The sequence below is a fragment of the Cebus imitator genome, unplaced genomic scaffold (assembly GCF_001604975.1).
Source record: "Cebus imitator isolate Cc_AM_T3 unplaced genomic scaffold, Cebus_imitator-1.0 Scaffold75, whole genome shotgun sequence".
Lineage (NCBI taxonomy): Eukaryota > Metazoa > Chordata > Mammalia > Primates > Cebidae > Cebus > Cebus imitator.
Window position 1 is genome coordinate 1,400,090 of NW_016107390.1, and position 25,279 is coordinate 1,425,368.

At 37.6% G+C, this 25,279-nt stretch overlaps 1 protein-coding gene and 1 long non-coding RNA gene across 2 annotated transcripts in view; both read left to right on the forward strand.

Moving 5' to 3' along the window:
- SMYD3 (SET and MYND domain containing 3) overlaps positions 1-25,279 on the forward strand; it is a 713,156-nt gene that overhangs the window by 65,660 nt on the left and 622,217 nt on the right. The gene's annotated exons all lie outside the window — the stretch shown is intronic.
- Positions 4,432-13,895, forward strand: LOC119471808. The gene is made up of 3 exons (XR_005200892.1): positions 4,432-6,329; positions 11,219-11,323; positions 12,747-13,895. It is a non-coding gene; the product is annotated as an uncharacterized LOC119471808 (long non-coding RNA).

The window sequence follows — 25,279 nt, forward strand, 5'->3', positions numbered from 1 at the left end:
TTCTTTTCTTTTCTTTTTTTTTGGGAGAAGGAGTTTCACTCTTGTTGCCCAGGCTGGAGTGCAGTGATGCGATCTTGGCTCACTGTAATCTCCACCTCCTGGGTTCAAGTAGTCCTCCTGCCTCCACCTCCTGAGTAGCTGGGATTACAGGTGTGTGCCACCACTCCTGGCTAATTTTTGTATTTTTGGTAGAGATGGGGTTTCACCAGGTGGTCAGGCTGCTCTCAAACTCCTGACCTCAGCCCACCTTGGCCTCCCAGTGTCGGTATTACAGTCGGGAGCCACTGTGCTTGGCCTCAGTAGTCTTTCAATGAAGACTTTTCCATAAGGGTTTATTATTTTTGTGCCTGTGCTATACCTCTAATGGATTGTCACATCACCCCTTCCTTCCCTGAAGAAAAGGTACTTCATGGTATGACTACAATAACACCTCCACTGTGCTTCCGTAGTACTTACACATTGTAGCACTTATTATCTGATATAGTTCATGGTGGTGAACTAAAAATGCAAAAATAAGCTGGGCGTGGTTGTGTACACCTGTGGCCCTGGCTACTTGGGAGGCTGAGGCAGGAGAATCTCTTGAACCCGGGAGGAAGAGGTTGCACTGAGCTGAGATCATACCACTGCACTCTGGCCAGGATGACAGAGTAAGACTGCATCTCAAAAGTCTATCAAAAAAAAAAAAAAAAAAAAGGAAATACAGGCATTAGACCCTAAAATGCCAGTGAAGGCATTTTTTTTGTCCTTGTTTCAGTGCCTTTGTTGAGCCACTAGAATGCTTTCTGATACCTTGAAGATTTGAAAGCTCCAGTGATAATCTGAAAAGGAGTGACCTGGCCAAGTTAAATAGAGATCATTAGTAATAGGTAGCATCAGTTTCCTGGTTTTAAATTTGCCTCCTCAATATAGTGAATGACAGTACTTTCCTTTCAGGGGTCTTTTCAGTATGAAATAAGATAACTTGAAGCCAGTGTAACCACAAGTTTTGCAATGTTGTTACAAATTATGAGTTTACTCCATAGGTAAAATGACCTTTAAACAAAGATTTTTTTGGTACTTTCATAAGAAAACTTACACAAATGACGACTAAGAAAGAACTTGCTTGGAGTGAATTTTACTTACCGCTATTACTCATTAGTGATCTTCTTGTAAACCTCCTAGTCGGCTCTTTCAAAGGGATAAAAAGCTCCTCTTCGTGTGTCTGAAATGTGTAGGTACTTATGAATGGCAGGGCAAGTAGAGAGGCACAAAACAGAGATTAAGGGTCACCTATAATTTACTTCTACATAATGTGACCAGATTGGAGGACCATGTTTCTCCCCACTAACAGGTGTGTATAATTCCCAAAGGCCTTAAACCAAGCAGTAGGCAAATATACTCTTATACATGTGGCACTGAGGTTATTGTTCCATTCACGAAGGGATTTCTTCCTCTTAGGAAAATACAAAAGAAGGGGTACACCAGCAGATTCAGAAAGATGGTCACAGATGGGAAAGCTCCAATCCTTAGAGACTGGGCATTATGAAAGGGATTTTGTAAACTTTTATCTTTCTGTGAAAGCTCACAGTACTGCTGCTGGTTGTTTTAATTATGCTTCTCTACTCCTATATAGTAGTAGAAAATGAGGCTTTCCTTCTTAGTTACATCAAAGATCTCAACTTCACCTTAAATATGTTTGTACACTTATTTTAACGTAGTATTTGTGTTCCCAAATACTTTTTTTTCATAGAGGTATACTTACAGATTTGGAGAGAGACTTTCTACGTCATTAGTTTCTGCCTAAAACAACTTCTGTAAATTTGACTTCATAATTTAAAAAATATATACTATCATGATTTAGTTTGTGATCCTAAATATCATTAGATATTAATATGTAGTTTTTCATTAGTATAATGGGAGGGATGATATCTTCCGGACAGGCTTTTTGTGAGCATGAAATAACTTCTGCAAAGTGCTAATGTAGTGCATGTCAAATGACAAGTACTCGATTTGTGGTAGGTATGTTTTGCTAATGTTAATTTTTAATGATATTTAGTGACATGGGGCAAATAATCACATTGAGTCGTAAAAATAGATTACAAATGGTATCTGAGGTCTTGAAAAATGAAATCACCTATTTTTGTGTGTGTTTATTGATTTAATCGTGGTTCTCTTTCTAGGTGATGGGATTATTTCCTTATTATGTCTCATGAAGAGTAAGTCCTCACCTAACATCATCAATAGATTTTTGAAAACTTCTTGTAGAAGTAAAATGACTTATAATGAAACCAATTTTACCATAGGCTAATGGATATAGACAAGAGTTAAGTTCCTATGACATATTTCTGATCACAGAAGTATCACCAAACTTATAAAGTTTATAAAAAACTAAAATGCTTTTTTTTTTTTTTTGAGACAAGGTCTCACTCTGTTGTTACCCAGGCTGGAGTGCAGTAGTATAATCATGGCTCACTGCAGTGTTGACCTCCCAGGCTTAAGTGATACTCCCATCTCATCCTCCCTGGTAGCTGGGACTACAGGGGCACACCACCACTCCCAGTTAATTTTTTTATTTTTAGTAGAGATGTGGTCTCGCCATGTTGCACAGGCTGGTTTTGAACTCCTAGGCTCCAGGGATCCGCCCAACTCTACCTCCCAAAGTGCTGGGATTACAGGCATGAGCTACCACGCCTGGCCAAAAACACTTCTAATGTTGAATATTGAAGTAAATGAGTTATACATACATTTAAGAAAGATTAATCAAAACAAGTAAGATAATTATTTACCTAATTCAGTGTGTGAAGTCAGGCAGTGGTAGTGGGCTAAATAAAAGAATAAACATTTGCAGAGCAAAAATTCTCAGGAGCATCTCTGACCACCACATAGATAAAAAACAAGTGATGGCAAATCTGGCCACATACTGACCACTTTCATCTTTCATTGTTTATTGTCATGCATTTGTATGATTATCATAGAATTGATGAATTTTTGTTTTATAGTAATTTGTATTTATGTATTTTCCAACTTGCTTATTCTAGTTCTGGGTGGCAGGTGGATGGAGCCCATCCCAGCAGCTCAGGGTCCCGGTAGGAACTTATCCCGGACAGGATGTCATTCTGTTGCAGGGCACACTCCCAGACACACCCACAGTCACTCACACTGGGATCATTTAGACCAGCCAATGAATGAAACATGCACATCTTTGGAATGTAGGATTTGTAAACCAGAGTACCTGGAGGAAACCCATGCAGACTTGAGGAGAGTGTGCAAACACTGCAAAAGCAGTGGCTCCAGCTGGAGTCTATATTTTTACCTCATCAACATCATAACAAAATGATGTTGAACAAAATGATGGTATTCAAAGACCTGCTGTATTCCATTTGGGGCTATAAGAAGTTAAATTTAGGCTTGGCATGGTGGCTCATACCTGTAATCTCTGTGCTTTGGGAGGCTGAAGCTGGAGGATCACTGAAGCCAGGAGTTTGAGACCAGCCTGGACAACACAGAGAGACTCTTTGTATTAGTTTGTTCTCACACTTGTATAAAGAAATAACTGAGACTGGGTAGTTTATAAAGAAAAGGGGTTTAATTGCCTCAGAGTTCCACAGGCTGTACAGGAAGCGTGGCTGGGGAGGGCTCAGGAAACTTAGAATCATGGTAGAAGGTGAAAGGGAAGCAGATACATAGCTGGAGCAGGAGAGACAGAGAGGTTAAACAACCAGATGCAGTGAGAACTCCCTAACATGAGAACAGCAAGGGGAAAATCCACCTCCATGATCCAGTCACCTTCCACCAGGTGCCTTCTCCAACACTGGGGATTTGGGAGACAAATCCAAACCACATCAGCCCGTCTATGCAAAAAAAAAAAAAAAAAAAAAAATTAGCTGGTGTGGCAGCATGCACTCGTAGTCCCAGCTACTCTGGAGGCTGAGGTGGGAGGACTGCATGAGCCCAGGAGTTCCAGGCTGCAGTGAGCTGTGATCACACCACTGCATGCTAGCCTGGGTGACAGAGTAAGACTCTGACTTTTTTAGTTATTAATTTTTTTTCCTTCCTGAACATCAAGAGACTGACTCTTAAGAAAACAAAAGATAGTTGTATATTATCAGACTAGAAGCATAATAAATGTGCTAGAAGTACTAAGGAGTTAGATTTATTAAGTAGATTATGTATCTTTTTTTTTTTTTTAAAGAAGTTTTATTCTTGTCATCTAGGCTGGAGTGCAATGGTGCAATCTTGGCTCATTGCAACCTCTGCCTCCCGGGTTCGAGCATTTCCTCCTAGTAGCCGGGATTATAGGCGTCCGCCACCATGCCCGGCTAATTTTTGTATTTTTAGTAGAGACAGGGTTTCACCATGTTGGCCAGGCTGGCCTCAAATTCCTGACCTCAGGCAATCTGCTCACCTCGGCCTCCCAAAGTGCTGAAATTACAGGCATGAGCCGCTGTGCCTGGCCTATACATTCTATGTCAGTTCATGCTTTTTAAATTTTAATCTAATGATACATTTTCAATCATTCTCTAATTGCTTTCTCTATAGACAGATAATCTGAGTGGACTAAAGTTTATCCTTGGGTTATCATAAATTCCAAATGAGCAGAACTGGAGAAATGAAATCTTCCTAGACTTGGTATACGCTGGACCTGTGACTTTGTGTGCCTACCCATACCTGGCTGTCTATTCTTAGTAACAGGGTGTGGTGATAAGGACATTGGCCTGGTAGTCAGGAGGCTCCACACTGTATCTAGCACTGTCTCTGACTGTGTAACAAGACAACTCTAATAATCTGTTTTTCTCTAAATTTATTTTAAAATTTTGGTTACATATACATAACATCAAATTTACCATCTTAGCAATTTTTAAACATCTAGTTCAGTGGCATAAGTACATTCACATTGTTGTGCAACCTTTACCACCATTCATTTCCAGAACTCTTTTCATCTTGCAAATCTGAAACTCTGTACCTATTACACAATAGCTTCCTGTTCTCCCAAGTTCTGTCTCTCTGAGTTTGACTACTCTATTTGCCTCATATAAGTGGAATCATATAGTATTTATCCTTTTGTGACTGGCTTATTTCAATTAGCATAATGTCCTCAAACTTCATCTGTGTTGTAGCATATGTCAGAATTTTCTTCCTTTTTAGGGCTGAATAATATTCCATAATACATATACAGTGTTTTGTTTAGCTGTTCGTCTATCAGTGGACACTTGGTTGCTTCCACCATGTGGCTGTTGTGAATAGTGCAGCTGTGAGCCTGGGTTCACAAATACCTGTTTGAGAACCTACTTTCAGTTCTTTTGGTAATATTCCCAGAAATGGAATTGCTGCATCATATGGTAATTCTATTTTTAATTTTTTTAGAGATCATCATTCTGTTTTCCAAAATGGCTGCACCATTTTACATTCCCACCAACAATGCATGAAGATTCCAATTTTTCTATGTCCATGCTGACACATGGTTATTTGTTTTTTTAAAATTCACTCTGATTGTGTGTATGTGTGATGATCAATTAAGTTTGTATGTGTCTATATGGTTTTCAGTTTTATCTTGGTTACTCCGAATGACCTAGACCAGTGTTTCCCAAACTTTCTGGACCATAAAACTTACCTAGAATAAGATTCTCTGTCCTAGACATGTTAAATCAGAATCTCTGGGGTAGGATCCTGAAAACCTGTATATTTAAAAAGTACCCTAGGGTGATTCTTGTTAATATAATCACACAAACCTGAGAAATACTGATTAGACCTTTATTTTCTATGATTATTGATCAGATAGGTTTTATAAACTTTCCATAATCTCCCTCTTGAAAATTAACAATGAACATTAGCTTATTAAGGGTTATGTAAAAATTTCTCTGAGTAAAGCCATTTTATGTCTTTTTAATCCAGCATTTCCCAGTGTAACCATGAACACTGTTTTGGGGCCATATCATTTCATTTCTTATGCTATACTTTTACTTTTTCAAGACATATTTTTGATTTAGACAAATGGTTCCCAACTCATTTTGTGGGAAAATTTTTCCATTTTAAAAACTTTATTGTGGAAAAGTTCTACTAGATGTAGTGACTTACAACCTAACACTGTATTAAGGCCTTAACTATCAATTGATTCTCTGTGTGCAAGAGGTCTTTTGTTTTCTCTGTATTTTCCACAGCCTTGTTTGCTTATAATTAGTGAAAGCTGTTGATTTTTTTTTTTTGTTTTTCTGGGTTAATTATTTTAGTCTTAAATCTGTAGACTTATTCATTGTATTTGTCTTTTGATACTAGTGATATATAAAGATGATTTTCATATGTGAAGGAGAACTCTGCAAAGATCTTTGCTTCCTGTGACCATAGTAATAACGGTGAGTTGGGTCTTCAGAATGTTCTGTGAATAACAAAAATGAACCACAGCTTGATGTTTGTAAAACAAAAAGTGTAGAGTGTTACCTTGTTATGTTACGTATTGTAGCCACTAGCCTCCTGTAGCTTTTTAAATGTAAATTAACTTAAATAAAAAGTTTAGATAATTGAGGGAATTTTTTGCCTTCTTCCATCTCCGTGTGGCACTGACAGTGTATAGGTTCTCCCCACTGCCACTGCTGGCCATCCAAATGCAGTTCTGGCTCTATTTTTTTTTTTTTTTTTTGAGACGGAGTTTCGCTCTTGTTATCCAGGCTGGAGTGCCATGGCGCGATCGCGGCTCACCGCAACCTCCGCCTCCTGGGTTCAGGCAATTCTCCTGCCTCAACCTCCTGAGTAGCTGGGATTACAGGCACGCGCCACCATGCCCAGCTAATTTTTTGTATTTTTAGTAGAGGAGGGGTTTCACCATGTTGACCAGGATGGTCTCGATCTCTTGACCTCGTGATCCACCCGCCTCGGCCTCCCACTTAATGTGCTGGGATTACAGGCGTGAGCCACCGCGCCCGGCCTTGGCTCTATTTTTTAATAGTAAATACATGACTCTCCTTTTATATCCCGTGGTTATCACTTTCTAATTCTGCTCAAATCCTGTCTACTTAAAGCCTTGACAGTGGTTTACCTCGAATTCTGTGGCTAGGTGTGTATTGTGATTCTGTAGAAGAGTTACGGTGATGGGAATTCTGCTCTGGGAGAGTCCGCAGCATGGTTACCATCATGACTTACTCCATTTATTTCATGTTAGAAGAAAGTATACAATTTACATAATATGAAATTTACCATTTTAACCCTTTTATGATATATGATTAAGTTTTTATTATACTCACAGTGTTGTGCAAGCATCACCATTATCTATTTCTACATTTCCCTCATGCCAAAAGAAATCCAGTACTTCCCAATTCCTGCCTGTCTCATTGCCTGACAACCAAATTGCTTATTTTGAACATTTCATATAAATGGAATCACAAAATATGTGGTCTTTTATGATTGGTTGCTTTCACTTAGCATAATAGCTTCAAGGTTCATCTATGTCATAGCATGTATTAGTACCTCATTTCTTTTTATGGCTGAATAATATAATCCTCCATTGTAAAGTTATACCACCACATTTTGTTATGCATTCATCAGTTGGCAGATATTTGGATTTTGCCCCCATTTTTTGGCCATCATGAATAATGGTATCAACATTTGTGAACAAGTTTTTGAGTGGACATGTTTTTATATCTCTTGGGAATATACCTGGTAGTGTCATTGCTAGGTCATATAGTAATACTTTTTTTTTTTTTAAAGGACTGCCAAATTGTTTTTCACAGTAGCTATACCAATTATCACCAATAGGATACAAAGGTTCTAATTTCTCTACATCTCTACCAACACTTCCCTAAAAAAAAAAGCTGTTATAGCCATACTAGTGGGTCTAAAGTTTGGGTCTAATTGTGATTTTGATTTTCATTTCCCTAGTGACAAATGATATGAGCATCTTTTCATGTGCTTGTTGGCTATTTTATATCTTCTTTGGAGAAGTATTGTTCAAAATTTTTACCCATTTTAAATTGGTTTATGTGTTTCTTGATTATTGTTGCATTGTCAGAATTCTTTTAAATTTGGAAACAAGGTTTATTACATAGATGATTTGCAAATATTTATTCCCATTCTGTGGATTGTTTGTTCACTTTTTTTGATAACGACCTTTGATGTACAAAAGTTTTTAATTTTGATGAAGTCCACTTTATCAGTTTTTCCTTTGTTACTTATGCTTTTAGTATGATGTTTAAGGAACTATTGTCTAATTTAATATCATGAAGATGTATATCTACATTTCCTTTTAAAAGTTTTATAGTTTTACCTCTTACATTTAGTTATTTGATCCATTTTGAATTAATTTTCATATGTGGGGCAAGACAGGGGTTCAAATTCATTCTTTGCTTGTGGATATTGAGTTGGCCCAGCATACCATTTGTTGAAAAGACTGTTCTTTTCCCCTACATCTTTTTTTTTTTTTTTTTTTTTTGAGATGGAGTCTTGCCCAGGCTGGAACCATGTTTAAGGAACTGTTGTCTAATTTAATGTCATGAAGATTTATATCTACATTTCTTTTTAAAAGTTTTCTAGTTTTACCTCTTACATTTAGCTCTTCGATGCATTTTGAATTATGTTTCATACGTGGGGCAAGGCAGGGGTTCAAATTCATTCTTTGTGGATATTGAGTTGGCACAGCATACCATTTGTTGAACAGCCTATCCCCCAAATCTTTTTTTTTTGGGGAGACAGAGTCTTGCTCTGTTGCCCAGGCTGGACTGCAGTGGTGTGATCTTGGCCCACTGCAACCTCTGCCTCCTGGATTCAAGCATTTCTCCTGCTTCAGCCTCCAGAGTAGCTGGGACTACAGGTGCACACCAGCATCCCCGGCTACTTTTTGTATTTTTGTTAGAGATGGGGTTTCACTGTATTGGCCAGTCTGGTTTTGAACTCCTGACCTCAGATGATCCACCTGCCTCAGCCTCCTCAAATTCTGGGATTACAGGCGTGAACCACTGTGCCCATCCTTCCACCTACATCTTTTTTGAGACCTGTCTACACTTCTGTCTATAAGAAGGAAAATTGGAATTATTTGTACATTTGCCCGTTAATATAGTAACACTGGATCTAGTAATATTCTTTTTTAAAAATAGCTTTACTAAAGTATCATTTATAGTCCACGAAATTCACCCATTTTAAGTGTACAATTCAGTGATTGTGAGAGGAGAGAGAAGCTAAAGGCACACTAAGGAAGGAAACAAGCCCCATGCTGAAATACTTGGAGGGATACCAAAGATAATTGTTGGTGTGCCTGTGAACATTTGTCTCAGGAGACAAAATGTGCTGTTTCTGTTCTAAAAAATGGGGCATGTCATTTGCATCCTGGGAATTTTCTTTTATTGTTTCCAAGGTGAAGATACATGAGAAGGCCTCTAGGCTTTTACATATAGTCTGTGGAAACATGAATCGTTGGACTATACAGTCAGTCCTTTGTGTCCATGTTTTTCACATCTGTGGATGCAGCCAAGCTTGGATTGAAAATATTTGGACTCAGTGTGGTGGTGTTTGCGTGTAGTCCCAGCTCCTAGGGAGGCTTAAATGGAGGATTGCTTGAGCCCAGGAGTTTGGAGCCAGCCAATAGCAAGACCTTGTCTGTAAAAAAAATTATAAAAACTTTGGAAAAACCACTGAAAATAATGTGACAAAAAAAAAATACAAGTAAAAACAATACAGTATAGCAACTATTTACATAGCATAGTTAGGGGTCCCTAATGCCTGGGCTGAGGAATGGTACCACACTATCGCTTGTTAGGAACCAGACTGCACAGTAGGAAGTGAGTGGGGGGGTGAACAAGCATTATTGCCTGAGCTCTGTCTCCTATCAGATCAGCTGTGGCATTAGATTCTCACATGAGCATGAACCCTATTGTGAACTGTGCATATGAGGGATCTAGGTTACACAGTAGATCTCACTAGATCTCATACTCTTTATGAGAATCAAACTATTGCCTGATGATCTGGTGGTTTCATCCCAAAACCATCCCCTCTCCCCTGTCCTCCCTCCCCCAACCCTGGGCATCTGTGGAAAAGTTGTCTTCCATGAAACTGGTCCCTGGTGCCAACAAGGTTGGAGACCGCTGTTGTAAGTATTCAAGGGATGATATAAAGTATACAAGAGGATATGCATAGGTTATAGGCAAATACTATGCCATTTTATAAAAGGAACTTAAGCATCCATGGATTTTGGTATCCATGCTGCGGGCCACGGAGGGTGTTGGTGTCCTGGAATCAGTCCCTTAAGGATACAAGGGAGGGATGAGTACCAGGAAACTAATTCCTCTAGGCCTGAGTTGACTTCATTTTGCAGTGCCTTACTCCAGTTGTCTTTTATCATTGACCACTAACTAAGCCTGTGCTTATAAAGTCCTCTTGATGGTGGAAAATTTATTTTACTGTGTGTGGTTTTATAATAGAAATCTGATCATATGATATATTTGCAGGAAGAAATATGTAAATCAGAAACTACTGACTAGATTTTATTTTCCTATTGTTGACATCATTTATATTTTGGCAAAAGGGAGTTGGATCTGTTATATAAAAATTCCCCCTGAATGTTTGCCAGAATCAGTATGCTGTCATTCCTAGTTAAAAAGATTTTCTTTTTTCAAACTTAACATACATCTCCTTTTTTTGCATAGCAGATGGGAAAGATCAATGAGCTGCTGTAGAGAATTATAGGTTTTTTTTCCCTCTGTTTGATCTTTGATCTTAAGATAGCTTTAACTCTATAGCAATCTCCCAAGAGATTTGAGAAAATATTTTATAAAACAAAATTAAGAGAACTATGAATACGTAATTGGTATTCTCCCAACATTCTGACAAACATGAAGCAAATGCTTTTAAGAAATCATTGTCAGCTGTTAGTGTTTTTTATTAGGTCACATTCTCATTTATGTCCACATGCATTATTGCAATTCAGTTTTGAATTTTATTGTTATGGAAATGAGAGTTTTCTTGATGATATAACAACAGCTGGAAAAAATCACATTGATCAACAGTCAAAACTAATTAGGTTTTAAGATTAAAAATTATATTCAAATATTTTAATTTGGAATTTGGAATTCTGCTTTTAAGTTGCTTTTTCAGTAAACTTTAAATTTGTTTCATAGTGTTATCTTTAAGCAAATTCAGGCATTAAATAAAAACAAAACTGAACAGAAAGAGCATGGCTTCTAATCTTAAAAGCAAGACTAAACATACAGAAACATCTGGACAACTGCAAGTTCATGACTTTTTGCCTTTAACCCATCAGATTGCTGAGATTGTAGGGCAACTGGCTAGCTTGAAGTCTAAGAAGAAACAGATGCAGGGAAAGACATGAGCACTTGCTTACCTGGGCACCCACAGCTGGACACTGGTAAGCATTCAGCTGGAATAGTTAAACATATTGATGGATGCTCTGTGTGGGCTGGCAAGAAAGTGTGAAGTCCCTGGGAACTGTGGCTGAGGGGAGTTCATACCCACCTGCAGGCTTTTTCTCCAAAAGCTCTACCAGGAGCTCCCCCAAAAGACAGGTGAGATTCCTGAGAATGCATTCTTTGTCTCTAGAAGAGCAGCTGCTAAAGATAGAGTAAGAAACTCTAGCAGGACCCTTCTTTCCTGTTGTCCTTTCGCCTTCTACTGAATGAAATCAGGGGAAAGGACAAAACAATGACCTTACCTTTAGGGCTTTGGTGAAAACCCTTTACACCTGGGGAAAGGGAATAGCAGTAACCTGCCCTTGGGGGCGGGAGCATGTTGGGTCACAGATTGACAGATTGAAGGAGGCTAAGGAAGCAGGACATCTAAATACATTCTTTACCCTGTGGAACAGAAAAAACTCGTTATTTAGGTAAGAAACCTACCTAAATCACTGATCATTACTCTTCAAAAGTATCAAGTGTCAAACAAGGAAAGATTTAGGGATTATCACAGATAGGAGGAGACTAGGGAGGCAGGAACCTAGATGGTTTCTATGTATTATTATGGTGATGTCAATATTAAGGTAAGCTGAGTGAAAGATAGATAGGAATCCTCGGTACTGTTACTGCAACTTTTATGTAAGTGTAAAATTATTTTAAAATCAAAAGTTAAAGGGGAAAACATTGTAGACCCCCCTTTTAAACTGCTGCCTGAGATAGTCTGTAAGAACAAAGTTCTTGCCTTCAATTATTGGAGATTGAAATATATAAATTTTAGTTCACTTTAGGAAGATTAGGTTCTTTTTTTTTTTTTTAAAGACAGAGTTTCGGTCTTGTTACCCAGGCTGGAGTGCAGTGGTGCGATCTCGGCTCACCGCAACCTCCGCCTCCTGGGTTCAAGCAATTCTCCTCCCTCAGCCTCCCGAGTACCTGAGAATACAGGCGTGTGCCACCATGCCTAGCTAATTTTTTTGTATTTTTAGTAGAGACGGGGTTTCACTATGTTGACCAGGATGGTCTTGATCTCTTGTCCTTGTGATCCACCCGCCTCGGCCTCCCAAAGTGCTGGGATTATAGGCGTGAGCCACTGTGCCTGGCCAATTAGGTTCTTTTTTTGTTTATTTTTAAATCCATATTTCCATGAAAGAAGATCAGGTTCTTTTTCTACTCCCTTCTATTGTTGTTTAGTTTTTTTTTAAATAAGGAAGAATTGTTCATGAATCGTTTTTCTCCTGAAACATTTCAAGGTCTTTATATATCTCTCTCAAGTGGGTGAAGGAAATTTAGACATGTAGCTACTACCCACTGAAAGCTTCTGGTTTAATAATTTAAAAAAAAACTTGCACCTATTTCCAACCCATATTTTCATTATTGACTCAGGAAATGTTGAGTAACAACTATGTGACAAGTACTGTACTGGAGTCCGTGATACAAAAACTATTAAGGTAAGTGTCTGCCCTTGATAAACTTTTAGGGGAAGGTAGCAAAAACTGTTATAGAGGGAAGTTCAATGCCATGTGGAACATTCTGATTAATGTAACTTCATTTAGCAAGTTTTGTTCAGTTTCCTTTTATCTTCTGCTTGGAATTCTTCTATCATTTAGAATCTCAATGCTATTTTACTCTTCTCTTATTCCCCCTTCCTCATTCAAACTATTTTGGAATTCTCAGTCGTTCCTGATGTTTTCCTAACTTAGAGAGAAACAGTGGCTTTGTCCTGAATGTACCTTATCTAGTATTACAGTTACTCGAATACCTCTTTGCTTAACACACTACTCTTACCAAAGAAACTTTGTAGTCTGAATATAAAGCTTTCACTTAAACTTTTGCTGCTTTGTTTTGTTTATTCCATGGTCTTTTCATAGAATAAAACAGTTAACTTAGGAAACCTGTAAAACCTCTTTGAAAAAAATGTGTATACATGTATTTTGCAATAATTTCAGATAATCAGAAATACATTCTTTTTTAAAAATAATTTCAACTTTTATTTTAGATTCAAGGAACACATGTGCAAGTTTGTTGCATGGGTGTATTGTGTAATGCTGAGATTTGAGATAGGAATGATCCAGTCACCCAGGTAATGAGCATAGTACCCAATGATTTTCTAGCCCTTGCCCCCCTCCTTTTCTCCCCTCCCTTAATAGTCTCCAGTGTCTATTGACATCTTTATGTTCATGAGTGCCCAGTGTTTAGCCTCCACTTATAAGTATGATCTGAATGCTATTTGGTTTTCTTTTTTTGCATTAATTTGCTTAGGAGAATAGCCTCCAGCTGTTTCTATGTTGCTGTAAAGAATATGATTTGTTCTTTTTTATGGATAAATAGTATTCCATGAGGAGTGGAATAGTATTCCACACACTCCTCATGTTTTCTTTATCCAATCCACTGTTGAGGACACTTAGGTTAGTTCCATGTTTTTTTGCTGTTGTGAATAGTGATGCAACAAACATGCAAGTGCATGTGTCTCTTTCATAGAACAGTTTCTTTTATTTTGGATATATGCCTAGTAATGGCATTGCTGAGTCAAATGGTAGCTCTGTTTTTATTTCTTTGAGAAATTTTCAAACTGCTTTCCACAGTGGCTGAGCTAGGTTACATTCCCACTAACAGGATAAACGTTCCCTTTTTTCTGCAGCCTTGCCAGCATCTGTTCTTTTCTGACTTTTTAATAAAAGCCATTCTGACTGGTGTGAGATTGTGTCACATTGTGGTTTTGATTTGTATTTCTCTGATGATTAGTGATGTGGAACATTTTTTGATATGTTAGTTGCCTGCTTGTGGGGTGTCTTTGAGGAGTGTCTGTTCATATATTTGCCCACTTTTTGTTGGAGTCATTTGTTTTTTGCTTGTTAAATTGTTTAAGTTCATTACAGATTCTGGATATTAGACCTTTGTCAGATGCACTATTTGTGAATATATTCTCCCATTCCTTATATTGTCTTTACTCTGTTGGTAGTTTAATTAGGTCCTACTTGTCAATTTTTGTTTCTGTTATAATTGCTTTTGAAGACTTAGTCATACATTCTTTTCCAAAGCTGATGTCCACAATGGTGTTTCCTAAACCAGTCCTATAGAAGAATGGCTTCTTATAGTATGTGGTCTTGTATTTAAATCTTACACATCTTGAGTTAATTTTTGTATATGGTGAAAGGTAGAGGTCCAATTTTGTTCTTCTGCATATAGGTAGCCGAACCCAGCACCATTTGTTGAATAGAGGGTTCTTTCCTCATGGCTTATTTTTGTTGACTGCATGAAGATCAGATGCCTGTAGGTGTGCAGCTTTATTTCTGGGTTCTTTGTACTCCATTGGTCTTTGTGTTTGGTTTTGTACCAGTACCGTGCTGTTTTGGTTACTGTTTGGCCTTATAGTATACTTTGAAGTTGGATAATGTGATGCTTCTAGTCTTTTTCCTTTTGCTTAGGATTGCTTTGGCAATCCTTTGGGAACTTTTCTGGGTTCCATATTTTAGAATAGTTTTTTCTAGTTCTGTGAAAAATGACATTGGTAGTTTGATAGGCATAGCTTTGAATCTGTAGTTTGCTTTGGTCAATATGGATATTTTTATTTTATTTTTTTGAAATGGAGCCTTGCTGTGTCACCCAGGCTAGAGTGCAGTGGCATGATCTCTGTTCACTGCAATCTCCACATCCTGGGTTCAAGCAATTATCTTGCCTCAGCCTCCGGAGTAGCTGGGATTACAGGTGTGTATTAGCACGCCTGGCTAATTTTTGTATTTTTAGTAGAGATGGGGTTTCACCATGATGTCCAAACTCCTGACCTCAGGTGATCTGCCCATCTTGACCTCCCAAAGTGCTGGGATTACAGGTGTGAGCCACCGTGAGTGTGGCCATTTTAGTGATACTCATTCTTCCAATTCATGAGCATGGAATGTTTTTCCACTTGTTTGTATCATCTCTGACTTCTTTCAGCAGTGATTTTATAGTTTCCCTTGTAGAGATCTTTCACTTCCTTGATTACATGTATTCCTAGATACTAGCGTGTGTGTCTGTTGTAAGTGAGATTGTGATCTTGATTTGACCCTCAGCTTGAACATTATAGAGGTATAGAAATGCTGATTTTTATATACCGATTTTGTATTCTGAAACTTTACTGAAGTCATTTATCAGTTGCAAAATTGTTTTGGTGGAGTCTTTATGGTTTTTATAGGTATAGAATCATATTGTCTGCAAAGAGAGAATAACTTCTTCTTTTCCTATTTGTATGTCTTTTATTTCTCCTTCTTGCCTGATTGCTCTGGCAAGGACTCCTAAAGATGCATTCTTAAGCTTATCCATCCATCTAGGAGAGATCCATTGAACCTGTTTTGGCCAAAAATTAAGTATCAACTTAACCTTCCTTGATTATTAGTAATTAATTTGGGGAGGATTATGATAATTCAAACACTGAAAACTTATAAAAAAAAGATTTTGGAATGTTTTATAATGATGAGTGTGACTGTGAAGTGTACAGCGAGATCATTGTAAAATAGAAAACTTCCTTTAGAGTAGGAATATGGTTTAGATAATAGTCTGCCATCAGTTAGGCAGTCAAGACTAAGCAAGTGAGTGAAGTCTTATATTCTGTTACACGGTGAAGTCTTGCAGTGTGTCAAAAACTCAACATCACCCAGTGAACTGAAGATTTTCTTTTAAAGTGAACATAAATAAACTCATTAAAGAGAAAGTCTTGCTGTTTCTTGACACTGTGAAGATTACATATTTTGGATTTTTGATAAACTTTATTTCTCAGATGATCGCCCTTTCTGGGTGCTCTCTAATTAACTTTTTAAAAAGCATGAAACACCACCTCTCCACCTCCTTTAAAATCTTTCTGTGAGAACAAGCAGAATGATTAACTTTCTAATTGATGTATGGTAGTGTAGCTATCTAAACTACTTTCATTAAAGCAACTTAATTTTTTAAAGATAGCCAAGTTAAATATGTAATCACTCTCTAGAGTAATTAAAATGAAAGAATGGATATAATTAGAAATTGTGTCTGTCTTTTCATAGGATGTCACATAACTGATAGTTCTGCTATTATGCACTTGAAAATAAATGGTTCTGATAGTTTCCTTGGAAAAAGTGCTAGAGGATGTGGTACTTTCACACATAGAGTCCAATCTGAGTTTGGCATAATTGTTAGATTACTCGTTTGTCTTATCTGCAATTATGCAGTGAGATTTTAAAAAAATGCATGTCTATTGAGCTGTCAGACTATATACTTTCTCCCAGCATATAGTCAGAGATGTGGGATTTTAGAAACTGAACAATTTTCTCTATTCCTAATTATAAAGAAAATTTTGAGGGTTTTTTTTTTTTGTTTTTTTTTGTTTTTTTTTTGACCAGACTGGAGTGCAATGGCACGATCTCGGCTCACCACAACCTCCGTCTCCTGGGTTTAAGCAATTCTCCTGCCTCAGCCTCCCGAGTAGCTGGGACTACAGGCACGCACCATCATGCCCAGCTAATTTTTGTATTTTTCGTAAAGACGAGGTTTCACCTTGTTGACCAGGATGGTCTCGATCTCTTGACCTCGTGATCCACCCGCCTCGGCCTCCCAAAGTGCTAGGATTATAGGCGTGAGCCACTGTGCCCGGCCAAAATTTTGAGTTTTTTAATGGCTCTTTCTATTATAAAATATGGAATCCTTTTTAGGAAAAGAATTGAATCAAAATGAAATTTGAGATTGAACTTGGTTGCCTAGAGTTAGTTTAAGCAGATTGTTGCTGAATTGGAGAGTAATTTATGTAGCAGATATATATATATATATAAAGTTGCTACATTGATTGATTGAGAAGGGGTCTCACTCTGTCACCCAGTGTGGAGTGTATTGGTGGCATCTTGGCTCACTGCAATCTCTGCCTCCTGGGTTCAAGTGATTCTCCTGCCTCAGCCTCCCAAGTAGCTGGGACTACAGGCACATACCACCATACCTGGCTGATTTTTAAATTTTTAGTAGAGATAGGGTTTCACCATGTTGGCCAGGCTGGTCTCGAACTCCTCGCTTCAAGCCATCCACCTGCTTTGACCTCTCAAAGTGTTGGGATGACAGGTGTGAGCCACCGCATCTGGCCTAAAGTTGCTCCTTTTAGCAAGAGGTCATACAAAAGGTGTGTCTTATTTGCATGCCTTTTCATCAAATTTTGCTGAGCAGTGTGTTTGCCAGATTTTTGGTTGGCATTGTTCTTTTTCTTAAAAAGTTAGCATTGTAATTAAAGCAAAAGATCAATTTGTGTGAAGTAACAAATTAGTCATGCTTATTAAATTTAAAAACCTTCTTATGTGTACTTTTGTAGTTTTTTTTGGTTGTTGTTGAGGATACATATCTTTGTATTGGATCCAGCCTATTCTTTGTAGACACTATGTTTCTTTCCTTACACATGATGTTTTTTCCTGTTTATCTGGTTAACTTCTTAGCTCAAAAACTATCTTCTCTAAGCATCCTTTTCTGACCTCCCTGTGTATACTACCTCCATTCCTGCTATTCCATGTATATTGCTTTTAGCCAGGTGGTCAATAATCTAAATCTTAGGGGTTATGTTTCAGTTCTTATTCTATCTTGCTGTGAAACTGGTCAGTATTAATTTCTTTCTTTTCTTACATACTCTTTCCCCACTTTCCTGGTTTTCTTCCTTTTGTTGTGTAGTTGCTGCTGCTTTTTCTTTCTTTGTGATGTCCTTCATGACCCCCAAATAAAAACTCTTAAATTAGACCTTCCTTCTGTATTCCATACTAATATGTAGGTATCTGCAAACAACTCAGGGATTCTTCTCCAGTCTCCCTCATGATGTCATTTCTTTGCTCAAAAATGTTCAGTGCCCTTCTTGACTACCAAATGTGTTGGCTCCAAACTATATTTCTAGCTTTATATTCTGCTTTTCCACATACAGTCTTTGCTCTATCTAGTTCAACTTGATTTCTACTAATGTAATCTGAAACACCTCCCTTTTATTTACTCTTGCTTCATACCTTCCTCTCTTAAATAGATCCTTACCTCTTACAGATGCCCAGACAGCTCTGATGTTTTCTTGATGCTGGAACTGTCCCTGTTCCAGTTAGTCTATATTAATCTTTCCTTTTTCTGAACCCCTATATTTTATTGATATCCATTTAATAACATTACTACATTCTGTTTGTTGTATGATTATTTAGTACTTGTCAGTCATATCCTTGAGGGCTGGAATTAAGACACTTTCCCTTATAGGACCCAGACACTGTGCCTGGCATATGGTGGATATTCCTTGTCTGATGTGGTGTTTGACTGAGAGGTTGAGGAGGGACGCCTCTGATAACTCTTTCAGTTATCATTCATGTTAAGTTCTGGGAACACAACAGGGTTGATTGCCGTTTCATTGCTCAGCCTGTGTATGTAGTTATAGCCTAGATTTATGCTCAATATATGTGGGAAAGCAGTTGTGGATTTTTGGAACTCCAGCTGATGGCACTTCACATTTTTTTGATTTTAAGATGAATGTTTCCTCCTACATTTTTGACATAAATGAAATTAGGATGTATCCTATAGTTGAAGGCCTCTTGAGGTGATAATTGGTGATGCTATACTGTTTTTAATGTATCTTTAATAGTGGTATGTCTTACATTCCATAGCGTCTTAGATTTGAGGAATTTTAGTAAGTATACTATAAGGTTATGCTTGATTTCCTTTCTTAAAATTATATCACCCAAGAGTATCATGATTGCAGAGGACAGAGTGGCTTCTACTCAACATTCTTTCCAATCCAGCTGCATTACATAGCAGTTTTGCAGGTTTGGTGGGGTAGAGTCTCCTTATTACAGTACTTGTGGTAGGTTCCCATTGGCATGGATAATTCTGGTCAACCTTATTCCCTATCTGCAATGGTTGGTTCTGTGGTGGGAACAAAAACTGATATGTTCAATTAAAGTGAGATCCAGAGCTTTCGTTTGGTAGGAAGAAATGCTTTTGCTCTCCCCTTTTATATGAGTACAGGGTAGTTCCAGGACCCATTGGCATCTATACTATTACTGAGGGGGAGCTTCACGCCAGCTCTGGAAGAGGGCAGAGCAGAGGGAATTGGAGAGAAAGGATTTGCAGCCCAAGAAGCCATAAAGAGGCAGCAGAGCATCAGCAGTTAAGAGCATGGCTCTGGTTTAGATTGCATGGGTTTGAATGCCAGCTCTACTACTTAGTAACTGTGCCACCCTGGGCAAATATAGTAATAAATGCTCTCTGTACCTTAGGAAAAGTTCCTTATCTGCAAAATGGGGCTAATAGCTTTCAGAAAGTTGTGGCAAGGATTAAATAGATTAATTCACACAAAATGGAGAGAGCAGTACTTGACACATTGTATTTGCTGTTGTTACTGTTGTCTTATTTATTTATTTATTTATTTATTTATGAATGAATGAATGAATGAATGAATGACAGAGTCTCACTCTTTCGCCCAGGCTGGAGTGCATTGGCGCAGTCTTGGCTCACTGCAGTCTCCACCTCCCATGTTCAAGTGATTCCTCTGCCTCAGCCTCCCGCATAGCTAGGACTATAGGCATGCACCACCACATCTGGCTAATTTTTTTGTGTTTAGAAGAGACGTGGTTTCACCACGTTGGCCGGGATGGTCCTGATCTCCTGACCTCATGATCCAAAGTGTTGTGATTGCAGGCGTGAACCACTGCGCCCAGCCGTCGTTTTTATTTTTAACAAACTCTGAAACCTGCCCACCCTCTGGGCTTTTAAATTTTTTTATGCAAATCTGTTTTTTTTGTTGTTTGCAACTGAAAAACATCCTAACTCTTATACTGGTTAGCATAGAACTCTGAGACTAATTCAAATTCAGCTTAAAGATAAATATTAAGTAAGTAGTTTGACTTCCTTCCCACTATATACTTTATACAGTAGGTTAAAGGAGCTCTAAAAATGTGAGAATTACTATTGCATAGACCAATTTTTTTCTAGTATTGAACAAACCAATCCAAGGGTATTTATGAGAGCTAACTGAATTACCTTCCTTCCTCCTTATTTTAACAAATATGCACTAATAAAATGGTACTGGCTTTTAGTACCTATGTTGTGAAGTGGTCTAAAATTTTTTTATATTTGAACATTTTGTTGAGTAGATAAGCAGACATTTTTAGTTACTTTTAGTCATGTAAGTATCCCCATTTTCATGTCTGTATTTGGAATTCCTCTAAAATAAGTTAAGGATTTAAGAATCTTTTAACTTTTTAAATATACCTCTACATTCTAAATTCTGCTTTTTTTTTTTCCTCATGAGATAAGATCTCACACTATCGCCCATGTTGGAGTGCAGTGCCACAATCATGGCTCATTGCAGCCTCAACCGCCTGGATTTAAGCAATACTCCTACCTCAGTTTTCTGAGTAGCTGTGATTGTAGGCATGCCCGGCTGATTTATAAAATTTTTGTAGAATTGGAGTCTCCCTATGCTGCTCAGGTTAGTCTTGAACTCCTGGGCTCAAATGATCCTCCTACCTTGGCCTCCCGAAGTGTTGTGATTACAGGCATGAGCCACCACACCTGGCCTGATTAATCTTTCTTGAATGTATGTATGCTCATATTTCTTTTAATGTTTAATATTAGAAGTGTTTTAGGTCTTTATTTCTAGGTTTGGTGATAGTTCTGTGACCAGAAATATGTTACAGGAACTTACAAAACTCAGTGTGTTCCAGTATGACATTCACTTTCTGTAGCTAGCCTCCTTTCTTTGTTTACATATAACCTGGATGGCTGAAAGGTGTAGTCTCCTTGCTTCCTGTCTGCTAACGTCTCTTTCCTTGCTAGTAGTTAAAAACACACTTTCAAAGGAGTTCAGTGGTTTCTAAAATTATTTTTATGGTATTATAGGTTCTCAGACTTATACAGAGTTTTATTGTTTTCTACAAATATATTTTTTTCTTTATAAGATTTCTGAAAAGCAGAGAGGGCAGACATTATTTTATCCTATTGTAGATGAACAAATGGTGGCTTCTAGTTAATATAATATGGTGGTGACATATACAGAAATATGTGATTTTCCTCTCAGAGTGAAAGTATCAAATACTCAGCATTTGACTTTAATTGGAAAACACTAACGGTATTCCCACTAAGGTTGGGACCATTGTACTGGCAGTATTAACAAATGCACCTGACAGGAGAAAACAATCAGAGGTACTGTAATTGGAAAACAATTTCTATTTGCAGCTTATGTGACATTTTACTTAAAAAAATGCTAGTAAATCAATGATAAAACCTTTCTTAGTGAACCTCAAAAAACATTATGTTAAGTGAAAATCAGACAGAAAAGATTGCATGTCATATAATTCCAGTTGTCTAGGTTGGTGTTGCATCTGTAGCACCTGGAGAGCTGTGGTCTCTTCTGAATGGAACCATACATGGGTGGGTTTTGGTGTGTGCTGAAAAAGTTTTGGGGCTCCGCCACCACTCACTGCGTATGCTCTGCCTATGGTCACTCAGAAGTCTGGACTGGCACTTTGGAAGGAGACCTGAGGTAGTCTTGCTGTCATCAGTTTTACATTGAGCCTGGGGTTTTTGCTGATTAAATATAATCAAGTAGGATAAATTGCAACATTAACAGGATAATTATTCATTTAACCTCTACTAATGTGAATTCTGTTATATTTAGTACTTGATTACTATTGTCACTATGTGAAAGTATAGTATAAAATAAGAAATTATGTAAACTATAATTATATTTTTGCCATTGAATATGTTGATGTGATAACTTTTTGAATGTTGATAAAAAAGCTGTAGCATCTATAAGATAAACATCATTATGAACCAAAGATGACAAAACAATTTTGCAAATAACTGTTTGGCCTAATTTCCTTTTTTCAAATTCTCAACTGCCATTTTTTTTTTTTGGCGATGTCAGAAGTTCAAAAACTTACTTGAATGAGAAGATATTACCAGTAAACTCGTTGGCTAATTAAAGTATTTCTTGATTTTGAAAATCATACACAGCTATTTTATGACAGATTGAAATGAAAGCAATGTAGAATGACCATATTTCAGTAAATCATCTGTGAAAACTTCAGGCAGACATTTATATCAGTTAGTAAAGATGCTGGTTTTCAGTTTTCTTCCCAACAGATGCGCTAACACAGACCAGCTTAAATATGTTGCTTGGTAGGCATTGTTCTTGCTATGTTTTAGTAAGTTTACTTGTTTTCTGCTTTATTTTTATTTTTGTGGTTGTTTTGTCCTCTCTTTTTCTGTCTTCCTTTGAATATTTATTAATATTCTATTTTGTCTCTTCTGTTGACTCGTTAGCTATACTTATTTGTTGTTGCTTTCGGTTTAAAACATCTATCTCTAACTCATCATAATCTGTAAAATAATATTATAAATTCAGTATATAATGTAAGAACCTTACAATAGTGTACTTCTATTTCTCCCCTCCTATTTTCTGTGCTATTTCATCATGCATTTTACTTTTACATGTTGTAGACCCTACAGTACTTTGTCATAACATTTCTAGCACTCTTCATTTCTTTGTATTTATCTGTTTCTAGCTGCTATCCTTTTTCTTCAACCTGAAAAACTTCCTTAAAAAATTCTAGTTTTAGGTCTGTTGGTACCCAATTCTCCTTGCAGTTGTCTGGATTTTTTATTTTGCCTTTATTTTTAATGATTTTTCTGCTAGATATAGAATTCTGGCTTGAATTTTTTGTTTTTACCTTTCATTCACTTTAAAGATGTTCCATTGTCTCCTGGTTTGCATTGTTTCTGGGGGACACTTCAGTGGCAAAGTTTTTACAATGGTCTATAAGTTTCTGCTTGTTCTAAACTTTGACAGAACAAAGTTTTCTTCTCCCTCCCTCTTTTAAACAGGCTGCTTACCTTCTCCCTGTTTTCCCATTTATTGCCTAGTCTTTGGGGACCACTCTTCTACTGGATTTCTTATAGTGCAGGCTTTTTTTTTTTTTTTTTTTTTTTTTTTTTTTTTTTTTTTTTTTTTTTTTTTTTTTTTTTTTTTTNTGAGATAAATTGTCCAGCTTAGTTTTAAACTTCTGGCCTCAGGCAATCCTCCTGCCTCAGACTACTGCTGCTGTGTAGCTGGGACTACAGGTGTATGCCTCCACATCCGACTACTTAAAAAATTTTTTTTAGAGGTAGGATCTTGTTATGCTTCCCAGGCTAGTGTTGAACTCCTGGCCTCAAGTGATCCCACCAACTCATTCCCTCTGCCAGGTGGGATTATAGGCACAAGCTACTGCTCCTGGCTCATGCAGACTTATGAGAAAACATTCTGTGACTACTCTCTGTGTACTTATACCACACTTGTTTTCATTCTGACTCTATTTTTCTTCACTTACCACTGTGTGATGTATGTGTTTATTATTGTTTTGTTTCTTCTTTTGAATTTTGGATCCAACTAGAGAGGGAACTAATTTTGTTATTATCTTCTAGAACAGTGTCTGGCACAAAGTAAGGGGTTCAGTGAATATTTGTGGCCAGAAAGAAAGACTTCGGTTCATTAAGGAGGTGGTTCTAGAAATTCTGGGAGATAGAAAGAGCTATCTTTAAAAAAAGTCAGAATAAATATAAGGGTACTTATGAGTTCATTGTTTGAAAATACTGTACACTAGGTGCAGTGGCTCACACCTGTAATCCCAGCACTTTGGGAGGCCCAGGTGGGCGGATCACTTGAGGTCAGGAGTTCGAGACCAGCCTGGCTAATGTGGCAAAGCCTCACCTCTACTAAAAATATGAAAATTAGCTGGGCGTGGTGGTGCATGCCTGTAATCCCTGCTACTCGGGAGGCTGAGGCGGGAGAATCTCTTGAACCTGGGAGGCTGACATTACAGTTAGTGGAGATCACGCCACTGGACTCCAGCCTGAGTGACAGAGTGAGACTCCATCTCAAAAAAAAAAAAAAAGAAAAGCAAGCATTGTAGCCTTTGTTACTAATTTCCCAGCATATCAGGAGCAGGTTATGCTTTCTGAGTCTGCCAAATGAAGGATGAGATCAGGCAATGTTTAAAATCCCATCCAACTATAATACAGACATTTATCTATTTATTCTAAACAAGATCCTAACTAGGTCTCTTCCTTAGTTGTCCTTGCAAAAGTCCATTTTAATCAGGTTAAATATGTAGTAGAGAGATTATGTCATTTTCCTATGCAAAAATCTTTGCCCTAGTATTCTTCAATCCATGGCTCATCATCGAAGGCCCTTCGCCGTTTCATGCCATTCTGTCTCCAGTATTCCACGTCACCATTCCTTAGTTGTGATGGCTAACTGGGTTAAGGGATGTCTAGATAGCTGGTAAAATATTATCTCTGGATGTATCTGTGAGAGTGCTCCAGGAAGAGATGAGCATTTGAATCTGCAGACTAGTAAAGATCACCCTCATCAGTGCAGGTGGGCATTATCCAGTCTCTTGAGGGCATGAATAGAATGAAAAGGAGAGGAAAGGTGAATGTGCGCTCTCTCTCTTTTCAGCCGGCACATTCCTCTCCTCCTGCTCTTGGGGCTCTTGTTTCAGGGGCTTTCAGACTCAGACTTCAGTCCCTGGTTTTCAGGTGTGTTCTGTTCCTTGCATTGCCCTCGACGTTCCGGGCTTTGCTTTCAGCTTCCGTCTCCCTGCGCAGCAGCTCGGCTGTAGGCCTTTCTGAGCTCCCTTTGGACTTAAAAATCTTTTTTCTGTTTTACTGTTTTTAATTTTAAGCCTTGTATTATTTTCAAATATCTCTAGATTATTTAAGATGGTTTTTAGTCTCTCTCTCTCTCTCTCTCTTTTTAAAGCATTTGAAGTCTTATTGCCTTTAATATAGACTCTCTGACTTACAATAAAATGATGAAATTACATTAGAACTTTCATTTTAAGGTCATCTTGTTTTTTTTCCTTATTTCTTTTATGGAATTGAAGGTCACCTTTTCTTTTTTTTTATTTTTATTTTATTTATTTTTT